At 64.6% G+C, this 10,880-nt stretch overlaps 1 protein-coding gene across 28 annotated transcripts in view; it reads right to left on the bottom strand.

The window, feature by feature from the left end:
- ZC4H2 (zinc finger C4H2-type containing) overlaps positions 1-10,880 on the bottom strand; it is a 99,957-nt gene that overhangs the window by 67,191 nt on the left and 21,886 nt on the right. For 11 of the 28 annotated variants that reach the window (XR_010834794.1, XM_067005063.1, XM_067005064.1 and 8 more), the window contains one exon: positions 10,480-10,630. The gene's annotated coding sequence lies outside the window, so the exon portion shown is untranslated. Of the gene's footprint in view, positions 1-6,296; positions 8,281-8,918; positions 9,032-10,479; positions 10,631-10,806; positions 10,822-10,880 lie in introns of those variants that run through there. The other 17 variants (XM_067005057.1, XM_067005058.1, XM_067005059.1 and 14 more) reach the window with 17 other exon arrangements.

Here is a 10,880-nt window from a genome sequence, read left to right as displayed (position 1 = left end):
TACCTATCTCTACTTGGAAACGCATCAGTCCGTAGACTCTGACCCACCTAAAGACCCCTGCAACTGACTGAAGCAAAAACAAAGCACTTACCCCAAACTGCAGCCCAGGCAGAATGAGCTCTCTGATGGGATGCCTGTGACTCAATTACCATTAGGCCCTGCCTGGAACCCAAAGCCAATCACCTGGGAAAGGGGAGGGGCAAAGCACAAGAAAGTAGAAAGCAGAAAGAGAGCAGGAGAAGCAGCAGCTGTTTTTCTTTTACTTTATTTTTTTCTAGCTTATCTGAACAGCATGCAGAGTACAGACCGGAGAACTGGCGTCTCTCTAGAAGCAACAATACCAATGCTTTTGCTTCAGCTTTGAATATTGAAATGACAATATGAGAAAGCAAGTTACTGAAGCTAACTGGAATTAGCTCAACTTTTCTTCTGCACAGGAAGAAAAATTTAACAGCATAACATATTACACCCCAAAACCAAAATCAATGTAGTAACATCACTCGAAGGAAAAAATGTAGTAAATGATGTAGTAACATCACTGGCGGCCCCGCGGCGCCTGCAGTACCCACTTTTGGCCACCAGGCGGCGGCAGAGGGCGCCGGGGGGCGCCACCGCGCATGCGCGGCCCCGCGGCGCCTGCAGTACCCACTTTTGGCCACCAGGCGGCGGCAGAGGGCGCCGGGGGGCGCCACCGCGCATGCGCGGCCCCGCGGCGCCTGCAGTACCCACTTTTGGCCACCAGGCGGCGGCAGAGGGCGCCGGGGGGCGCCACCGCGCATGCGCGGCCCCGCGGCGCCTGCAGTACCCACTTTTGGCCACCAGGCGGCGGCAGAGGGCGCCGGGGGGCGCCACCGCGCACGCGCGGCCCCGGGGCGCCTGCAGTACCCACTTTTGGCCACCAGGCGGCGGCAGAGGGCGCCGGGGGGCGCCACCGCGCATGCGCGGCCCCGGGGCGCCTGCAGTACCCACTTTTGGCCACCAGGCGGAGGCAGAGGGCGCCGGGGGGCGCCACCGCGCACGCGCGGCCCCGCGGCGCCTGCAGTACCCACTTTTGGCCACCAGGCGGCGGCAGAGGGCGCCGGGGGGCGCCACCGCGCACGCGCGGCCCCGCGGCGCCTGCAGTACCCACTTTTGGCCACCAGGCGGAGGCAGAGGGCGCCGGGGGGCGCCACCGCGCACGCGCGGCCCCGCGGCGCCTGCAGTACCCACTTTTGGCCACCAGGCGGCGGCAGAGGGCGCCGGGGGGCGCCACCGCGCACGCGCGGCCCCGCGGCGCCTGCAGTACCCACTTTTGGCCACCAGGCGGCGGCAGAGGGCGCCGGGGGGCGCCACCGCGCACGCGCGGCCCCGCGGCGCCTGCAGTGCCCACTTTTGGCCACCAGGCGGCGGCAGAGGGCGCCGGGGGGCGCCACCGCGCATGCGCGGCCCCGCGGCGCCTGCAGTACCCACTTTTGGCCACCAGGCGGCGGCAGAGGGCGCCGGGGGGCGCCACCGCGCATGCGCGGCCCCGCGGCGCCTGCAGTACCCACTTTTGGCCACCAGGCGGCGGCAGAGGGCGCCGGGGGGCGCCACCGCGCATGCGCGGCCCCGCGGCGCCTGCAGTACCCACTTTTGGCCACCAGGCGGCGGCAGAGGGCGCCGGGGGGCGCCACCGCGCATGCGCGGCCCCGCGGCGCCTGCAGTACCCACTTTTGGCCACCAGGCGGCGGCAGAGGGCGCCGGGGGGCGCCACCGCGCATGCGCGGCCCCGCGGCGCCTGCAGTACCCACTTTTGGCCACCAGGCGGCGGCAGAGGGCGCCGGGGGGCGCCACCGCGCATGCGCGGCCCCGGGGCGCCTGCAGTACCCACTTTTGGCCACCAGGCGGCGGCAGAGGGCGCCGGGGGGCGCCACCGCGCATGCGCGGCCCCGCGGCGCCTGCAGTACCCACTTTTGGCCACCAGGCGGCGGCAGAGGGCGCCGGGGGGCGCCACCGCGCATGCGCGGCCCCGGGGCGCCTGCAGTACCCACTTTTGGCCACCAGGCGGCGGCAGAGGGCGCCGGGGGGCGCCACCGCGCATGCGCGGCCCCGGGGCGCCTGCAGTACCCACTTTTGGCCACCAGGCGGCGGCAGAGGGCGCCGGGGGGCGCCACCGCGCATGCGCGGCCCCGGGGCGCCTGCAGTACCCACTTTTGGCCACCAGGCGGCGGCAGAGGGCGCCGGGGGGCGCCACCGCGCATGCGCGGCCCCGGGGCGCCTGCAGTACCCACTTTTGGCCACCAGGCGGCGGCAGAGGGCGCCGGGGGGCGCCACCGCGCATGCGCGGCCCCGGGGCGCCTGCAGTACCCACTTTTGGCCACCAGGCGGCGGCAGAGGGCGCCGGGGGGCGCCACCGCGCATGCGCGGCCCCGCGGCGCCTGCAGTACCCACTTTTGGCCACCAGGCGGCGGCAGAGGGCGCCGGGGGGCGCCACCGCGCATGCGCGGCCCCGGGGCGCCTGCAGTACCCACTTTTGGCCACCAGGCGGCGGCAGAGGGCGCCGGGGGGCGCCACCGCGCATGCGCGGCCCCGGGGCGCCTGCAGTACCCACTTTTGGCCACCAGGCGGCGGCAGAGGGCGCCGGGGGGCGCCACCGCGCATGCGCGGCCCCGCGGCGCCTGCAGTACCCACTTTTGGCCACCAGGCGGCGGCAGAGGGCGCCGGGGGGCGCCACCGCGCACGCGCGGCCCCGGGGCGCCTGCAGTACCCACTTTTGGCCACCAGGCGGCGGCAGAGGGCGCCGGGGGGCGCCACCGCGCACGCGCGGCCCCGGGGCGCCTGCAGTACCCACTTTTGGCCACCAGGCGGAGGCAGAGGGCGCCGGGGGGCGCCACCGCGCACGCGCGGCCCCGGGGCGCCTGCAGTACCCACTTTTGGCCACCAGGCGGCGGCAGAGGGCGCCGGGGGGCGCCACCGCGCACGCGCGGCCCCGGGGCGCCTGCAGTACCCACTTTTGGCCACCAGGCGGCGGCAGAGGGCGCCGGGGGGCGCCACCGCGCACGCGCGGCCCCGGGGCGCCTGCAGTACCCACTTTTGGCCACCAGGCGGCGGCAGAGGGCGCCGGGGGGCGCCACCGCGCACGCGCGGCCCCGGGGCGCCTGCAGTACCCACTTTTGGCCACCAGGCGGCGGCAGAGGGCGCCGGGGGGCGCCACCGCGCACGCGCGGCCCCGGGGCGCCTGCAGTACCCACTTTTGGCCACCAGGCGGCGGCAGAGGGCGCCGGGGGGCGCCACCGCGCACGCGCGGCCCCGGGGCGCCTGCAGTACCCAGTTTTGGCCACCAGGCGGCGGCAGAGGGCGCCGGGGGGCGCCACCGCGCACGCGCGGCCCCGGGACCCCTGCAGTACCCAGTTTTGGCCACCAGGCGGCGGCAGAGGGCGCCGGGGGCGCCACCGCGCACGCGCGGCCCCGCGGCGCCTGCAGTACCCAGTTTTGGCCACCAGGCGGCGGCAGAGGGCGCCGGGGGGCGCCACCGCGCACGCGCGGCCCCGGGGCGCCTGCAGTACCCACTTTTGGCCACCAGGCGGCGGCAGAGGGCGCCGGGGGGCGCCACCGCGCATGCGCGGCCCCGGGGCGCCTGCAGTACCCACTTTTGGCCACCAGGCGGCGGCAGAGGGCGCCGGGGGGCGCCACCGCGCATGCGCGGCCCCGGGGCGCCTGCAGTACCCACTTTTGGCCACCAGGCGGCGGCAGAGGGCGCCGGGGGGCGCCACCGCGCATGCGCGGCCCCGCGGCGCCTGCAGTACCCACTTTTGGCCACCAGGCGGCGGCAGAGGGCGCCGGGGGGCGCCACCGCGCATGCGCGGCCCCGCGGCGCCTGCAGTACCCACTTTTGGCCACCAGGCGGCGGCAGAGGGCGCCGGGGGGCGCCACCGCGCATGCGCGGCCCCGGGGCGCCTGCAGTACCCACTTTTGGCCACCAGGCGGCGGCAGAGGGCGCCGGGGGGCGCCACCGCGCATGCGCGGCCCCGGGGCGCCTGCAGTACCCACTTTTGGCCACGAGGCGGCGGCAGAGGGCGCCGGGGGGCGCCACCGCGCATGCGCGGCCCCGCGGCGCCTGCAGTGCCCACTTTTGGCCACCAGGCGGCGGCAGAGGGCTCCGGGGGGCGCCACCGCGCATGCGCGGCCCCGCGGCGCCTGCAGTGCCCACTGTTGGCCACCAGGCGGCGGCAGAGGGCGCCGGGGGGCGCCACCGCGCATGCGCGGCCCCGGGGCGCCTGCAGTGCCCACTTTTGGCCACCAGGCGGCGGCAGAGGGCGCCGGGGGGCGCCACCGCGCATGCGCGGCCCCGGGGCGCCTGCAGTGCCCACTTTTGGCCACGAGGCGGCGGCAGAGGGCGCCGGGGGGCGCCACCGCGCATGCGCGGCCCCGGGGCGCCTGCAGTACCCACTATTGGCCACCAGGCGGCGGCAGAGGGCGCCGGGGGGCGCCACCGCGCATGCGCGGCCCCGCGGCGCCTGCAGTACCCACTTTTGGCCACGAGGCGGCGGCAGAGGGCGCCGGGGGGCGCCACCGCGCATGCGCGGCCCCGGGGCGCCTGCAGTACCCACTTTTGGCCACCAGGCGGCGGCAGAGGGCGCCGGGGGGCGCCACCGCGCATGCGCGGCCCCGCGGCGCCTGCAGTACCCACTTTTGGCCACGAGGCGGCGGCAGAGGGCGCCGGGGGGCGCCACCGCGCATGCGCGGCCCCGGGGCGCCTGCAGTGCCCACTTTTGGCCACCAGGCGGCGGCAGAGGGCGCCGGGGGGCGCCACCGCGCATGCGCGGCCCCGGGGCGCCTGCAGTACCCACTTTTGGCCACCAGGCGGCGGCAGAGGGCGCCGGGGGGCGCCACCGCGCATGCGCGGCCCCGCGGCGCCTGCAGTGCCCACTTTTGGCCACCAGGCGGCGGCAGAGGGCGCCGGGGGGCGCCACCGCGCATGCGCGGCCCCGGGGCGCCTGCAGTGCCCACTTTTGGCCACCAGGCGGCGGCAGAGGGCGCCGGGGGGCGCCACCGCGCATGCGCGGCCCCGCGGCGCCTGCAGTGCCCACTTTTGGCCACCAGGCGGCGGCAGAGGGCGCCGGGGGGCGCCACCGCGCATGCGCGGCCCCGCAGTACCCATTTTTGGCCACCAGGCGGCGGCAGAGGGCGCCACAGAGTATGCGCGGCCCCGAGGCGCCTGCAGCACCCACTTTTCGCCACCTGGTGGCGCAGAGGGCGCCACAGCGTATGCGCGGCCCCGGGGCGCCTGCAGTACCCACTTTTCGCCACCTGGTGGCGCAGAGGGCGCCACCGCGCATGCGCGGCCCCGCAGAGCCTGCAGTACCCACTTTTCGCCACCTGGTGGCGCAGAGAGCGCCACCGCGTATGCGCGGCCCCGCGGCGCCTGCAGTACCCACTTTTCGCCACCAGGTGGCGCAGAAGGCCCCAGGGGGCGCCACAGCGTATGCGCTGACCCAAGGCGCCTGCAGTACCGGATTTTCACCAGCAGGTGGCGGAAGGGGGCATTCAAAGGCGCCACCGCGGATGCGTGGCCCCTCGCCGCCTGCAGTACCCGCTTCTCGCCGGCAGGATGCGTCCTGAGGGCAGCAGGGACGGCTTCCCACACTATTTTCTCAGAGAAAGCACAAACGAAAACAGCAGAAATTTGCACCCCGCGCCGCCTCAGGGAGGAAGTGTCTGCCTTGAGCAACGTGCCGCTCACGGCTGGGAAGCTGAGCGGCGGCAAGCTGAAACAGTACATTTTTTATCGGGACAAAAAAGGCAAGGAGATAATAACAACGAACCCAACATGGGCAACGGGATGCTCAGAGCCCAATGACCACAACTCCCGGCTTGCTGGGGGAATGGTGCTCCTGGCGGCTTGACACTGCAAACACCACAGAGCCAGCCCCAGGCTTCCCCACCTGCAGCCCAGCACCCGCGGACCTGTGCCTGCCACCCCATGCCACCCCCGCCTGGGCTTTCCTTGCCCCAGCCGCCAATCCCCCGGGACCCGGCCTCCACAACGCCATCCCCTGCCCTGGGGGTCCTGCCGGGAACCCCCAGCCCCCTCCCCACTTGCGCCTCTGCAAGCAGCCCCCGCCACCCAGAGCAGTCCCCCCAGCACGGGGAGCAAAGACAGCAGCGAGCTGCCCCCCCACCCGGCAGGGCTGGCCCCACACTCCGAGGGGTCGTCAGCATCCCGCGGCCGGTGGACACGGGGCCACCCCCCCCCTCCACACCCACCCCGCTACAGAACCTGCACCCACACACAGACGGCGACAGCCACTTCCCCCGATGGCAACCACCAAAGGGGGCACGGGCCGGAAAGCAAACTTTATTGAACTGCTGTGCAGGACTCCCAGGAGGGGGGCTGCGGTGGGGCTCCCTGCCCGGTCGTTCTCCCCTTCCCCTGGCGGGCAAGGCAAAGAGCGGCGTCCGTCTGTCCGTCCATCCGTCCCTGCGTGGGGAGCGGATGCTGGAAGTGGGCTTCTCACTGTCGCTGCTTTGGGCAGTTGCGGAGTAATTGCCTTAAGTAACAAGGCAAATTAAACTCATATTCAACTTTTAAAGAAAGCATACAGCATCGAAGAAGCTTTCAGGGTGGAGGGCAGCTGCGCTACCTAAGCGTTCCCTAGGCCTCCAACTTTACGTGCTATCGCACTAGGGGAACTTGGTGTGCTGACTCTAAGGAAGGGGACGGAGCGTAAAGCGGAGTGGAAACACCACGGATAGGCTCTGCGACCAGATGCTCTTGTGCACACTGAGACCGATAAGCTGCACGTTTGCTACCCTGAGCCAACGACCTGTCATGTTTTTAACAAAACACTGCACTCTAGGGAACTTTTGCTCATTCTAGTATCATCATAATACCAAAACACACCTCCATCCCAAAAGCTCCGTGTCTCCAAGGTGCGACCACCCCTCACTGAGGGCATGCTCTGAGTTTCTCAGACCCCTCTACCTTTAAACGAAAGCAAGAAAACTTTACACCAAACATAACCAAGGTATGCCTGACTAGAGTCACTCAAGCCCCACCTAAAGGAGAGAAAATAGATGTAAACTGTCTTAAGTGAAAGGGGGTGTTAGGGAAGATACCATCACCAAGGATACCTTTCTGACTTCCAGGATCAGTCGACGGGCTGAGCCTCTCTTCCCCCCACACTGGGACGCTGTGGGGTAATATTTGAACGCTTGGTTGTACCAGGTGTCTCCTTGGAAACTTAGAAATCTCTAGAGCCTTTGTGCCTTTTAATGCATTAACAGCCAGGACGAGTACCTGTGTATTTCATGCGTGCTCGCTTGCTTTCGCGGACAGTGAATTTATCGCCGGCGATCCAAAGAACCTGTGTCCTTGTTGCTGTAATAAATTGCTGTTCATTGCATTGTTCCTAGCCGTGACAGTTCTCATTGAACGCGACTAGAGCGAGGGCGTGCTACGTTACTGGTGAATCCGTGACCGTGATAGTTCAGTAACCTGAATCCGACCAGACCTGTAACAGTTAGTCAGCTACGCCCCTTAGCGTGACAGTATTTCATAGGGAAAAACATTAAGCCTAAGATTTCCCGTGCCTAAGGCCCTGGGGGTCAGGCAGAGAAGGAACCTGAGACTCTTAGCCATGCGACTCCTGAGAATTGCAGCTTACAGTTAGTCACTCACCGTCTTCCAGTCTCACAGGATGAGACAGAGGTATAATCAATTCCTTCTCCATCTCTCTGGAAAGAGCTTTTCTCCTATCTATGACAAAGGAAAGAAAAAAAAAAGTTGTGATCATGGGAGTCAGTACACAAAGCCACACGCTGTGAATTCACTACTACAGTTAAGATCATTTTTAGTCAAAAAACACCTCGGCAGCAATGTTACCACTGCAAACATAGCGTGGCAAGAAAAATTCCACTCAAGGTAAAGTAAAGGGCAAGCTAAAAGGACGAATGACGTGACCAAAGGCAACTGCAACAACCATCTACCAGATGGTTCCACAGCCCTCGTCCACAGCCCTCAGATTTCACGGTCGTCTTTCCTGACGAATGAATCCTGGAAGAACAGAAAAGATACACAAGGTGTCCTTTGTGGAGCCTTTGGGGAGACTACTGAAAGGAAAACCAAACCAAAAAACTAGGAACAGCAAGTGGCATGTACGTTGGTTCTGTTAACAGAGTAACGCTAACGTACTAGAAATTTCCACGTTCTTTGCCCTCTACCTTGAAAAAGTCACCCAATTCTGTCAGTGTTCACCACCGTCGCCTTTTTTTTTTTTATTTAATTTTCACGTGGACATCCGAGGAAAACATTTCGAGTCCCTGTCATCAAGGGAGAGGAGAAAAAAAAAAAGAGAGGGATGAGGGGGGAAGAAGCGCAGCCATTCCTTGCCTCGGTAACGCGAGCAAAAAGCTCAGGCGCTCAGCAACAATGTGCTTTGAAAGACAAAACACAAGAAACTGCATGTTATTTTATCTCAGCTGTAGAGTCACGTGTATTTGTACCTGCTCATTTATTCATCTGCCAGTTTATTTTGCTACAGACGCTACAGAACGTAGAGACTGCGAGGTTACTACAACCTTTTGTAACCGATTCAATCTTCGGTAGGTATAGCTATCTAAAAGAGCCAACAAAATCCCCTTTGTCGACAGCCATCTGAACTTTTATTGTCTAACAACAGTCCTACAAACATCCCCCGGGATGCTCAACTTCAGAAACTTTCCGTTCAACCTGAGGCAGAACAAGCCCTTACCCTCTACACCTTCACCTGGCTCTCCACTGCTAGCAGAGTAGCACTCCGATACTGCCCAGCACATGCTGCAGCCTACTCGCTTACACATATTTACTGCTGCCTGGTTCGATACGCTCACAGAGAGACCCATGAAATATCCACCCTTTCTTTCAGAAAAGTAAATACATACATACATACGAGACGGTAAGGAAGAAAAGCTGAACGTACGGGATGCCGTCCTTTACCGAGGGGCAGATCCAACATCAGCACAGGGAGCCTTGGGGCACGTGAGCGATTATCTACACCAGCCATCGGGACAAGCCAAACGCACGCACACAAGCCTCGATTTAAAAAAAATAAAACAAAACAAAACAAAAAACACGTTAAGTTCCTTTATAACTTATGGAAGTAACAACCTACAGCTTAGATGCAGTTGGATTGCATCAGCTTAGGGACTGCCTCCTTCAAAATGCGCGGAGGGGTGGCAAAACCAGTCTCGAAAACCTGTTGCCTAACAGGAGACTGTTGCCTGCTCCTCCATAGGTTACGTTCTTCCAAGCACCGTCCTGTTCCTGGATTTTACCAGCCACAATGGGATGGTCCCACTGGCATGAGTCGGGGACGCTTCGCACAGGGTTTATTTGACGCTGAAGTAAGTCTTCTGCGGGTATAAGTAACGCAGCACGAGATGGAAAGTAAGCTAAGGTACCGTCTGCGGCACAACGCTTGTGCGATATCGGACCTGAGGGGACCAGTCAAAGCCTGCAATAATCGCTGAACGGGTGGGTAAGTAGGGAGCCCTACGGGAAACAGAGCTCGTGTTCTGCGAAGCTCTTTCCCCATCAAGAAGAGGACCTTTTCTATTCAGCGTCTTTACCGAACTTTAGGCTACTTCCTACTCACTTTGGCAAGTTAGCCTCCGTAGAAGCCAAGAGATTTTAAATTGCCAAGCACCATTTATAGTTCCTGTCCTCCGACGACAGGCAATTTCAATCAGGGCGCTAGTTAATAGGAAAGTCTGGCTCTGTTTCACACAAATCAAGTACCTAAACCACAGACAGGAGTCTGCAGAAAGAATGCTTTAAAAGGTGAATTTAAAGAGAGGGATGATACTCACTTTTCCAACATTTCTGCAATGACTGTGGCAAAAAAGGCTGAACCAGGGACGTCTCTATCATCCCCTCTAGGATTTAGCAACTCCATACAGTCATGGGTCAAATACCACAGCTTCAACGCAAGACAGACAGGGACCTCAAAGGTCACGCTTCCGTCTGCGTACCGAGTTCCGCTGGAAAGACCCCCAGCCGCTCAATTCCCAAGCAACTTTGCCATGGCCAGAGCTTACCTGGAGTTTTGCTTTCTCTCGCTGCTCAGTACGGGCCCAAGGCCTCTTTTGTTGCACACAGTTAAAGCAAAACTCTCGGGACATAACCAATAGACAGACAGACAGGCAGAAATTGCCTCTCACGTCTGTCTTGACCGACCACAACCAGCGTTCTGGAAAGCCCTGCAAGCACCGGTTTATTTCTAGGACAACTCTGAAAGCTGAGGCGGGACAAAGGTTAGCCTCTCGTACCATAGACTGAGCAACAAAGAGACAGAACTCGACAGGCCAATTCGTTCTAGGTCTAAGAAGCTACTACAGCTTGGCAGGCACTACGTGGCTTTCCTTTGTGCTTCCCCGCACCGAGCAGTTCGCGCTTCTGCAAATTCGATTAAGCCTTTGAGCCTGGGCTGCAGGAAGTTTACGAGCACGCCTCGGTTTCACCCGGAGGTCGCTGCGACTTACCCGGACAGCTGGGACAGACGGGCTGCTCTTTCTCCTGGGAAACCTGCGACTGCAGCACGCCAGCTGCAGCTTTCCTCCCTTCAGCTGCCGCGCCACCTTCGCTCGGCGACAAACCCCACGGGGGTCCCAGCGGCGGGGAGCTGCTTCTGCCCTGGTGAGCCGCAGGGAAAGGAGAGAGCCGGCCGTCAGCACGCGGGGGGAGGAAAACCTCCGAGGCGCAGCCCGACGATCGAGCGCAGCGAGGACCCGCGCCCGGCCGCCGCAGCCCCCACCCCTCCCGGCCCGACGCTCCGGGGAAGCGCCCCCGAAGGCTCTCGCTCGCCTCACCGCCGGCAGCCGCGCTCGCAGCCAGCGGCAACCTGCGCCTCCCGGCGCGCACGGCCCGGCCCCGGCCCCGGCTC

Source organism: Anser cygnoides, chromosome 13 (assembly GCF_040182565.1).
Source record: "Anser cygnoides isolate HZ-2024a breed goose chromosome 13, Taihu_goose_T2T_genome, whole genome shotgun sequence".
In the NCBI taxonomy this organism is placed as follows: domain Eukaryota; kingdom Metazoa; phylum Chordata; class Aves; order Anseriformes; family Anatidae; genus Anser; species Anser cygnoides.
The sequence above is the reverse complement of the archived record's forward strand: the minus strand, read 5'-3'. Positions and strand labels throughout refer to the sequence as shown.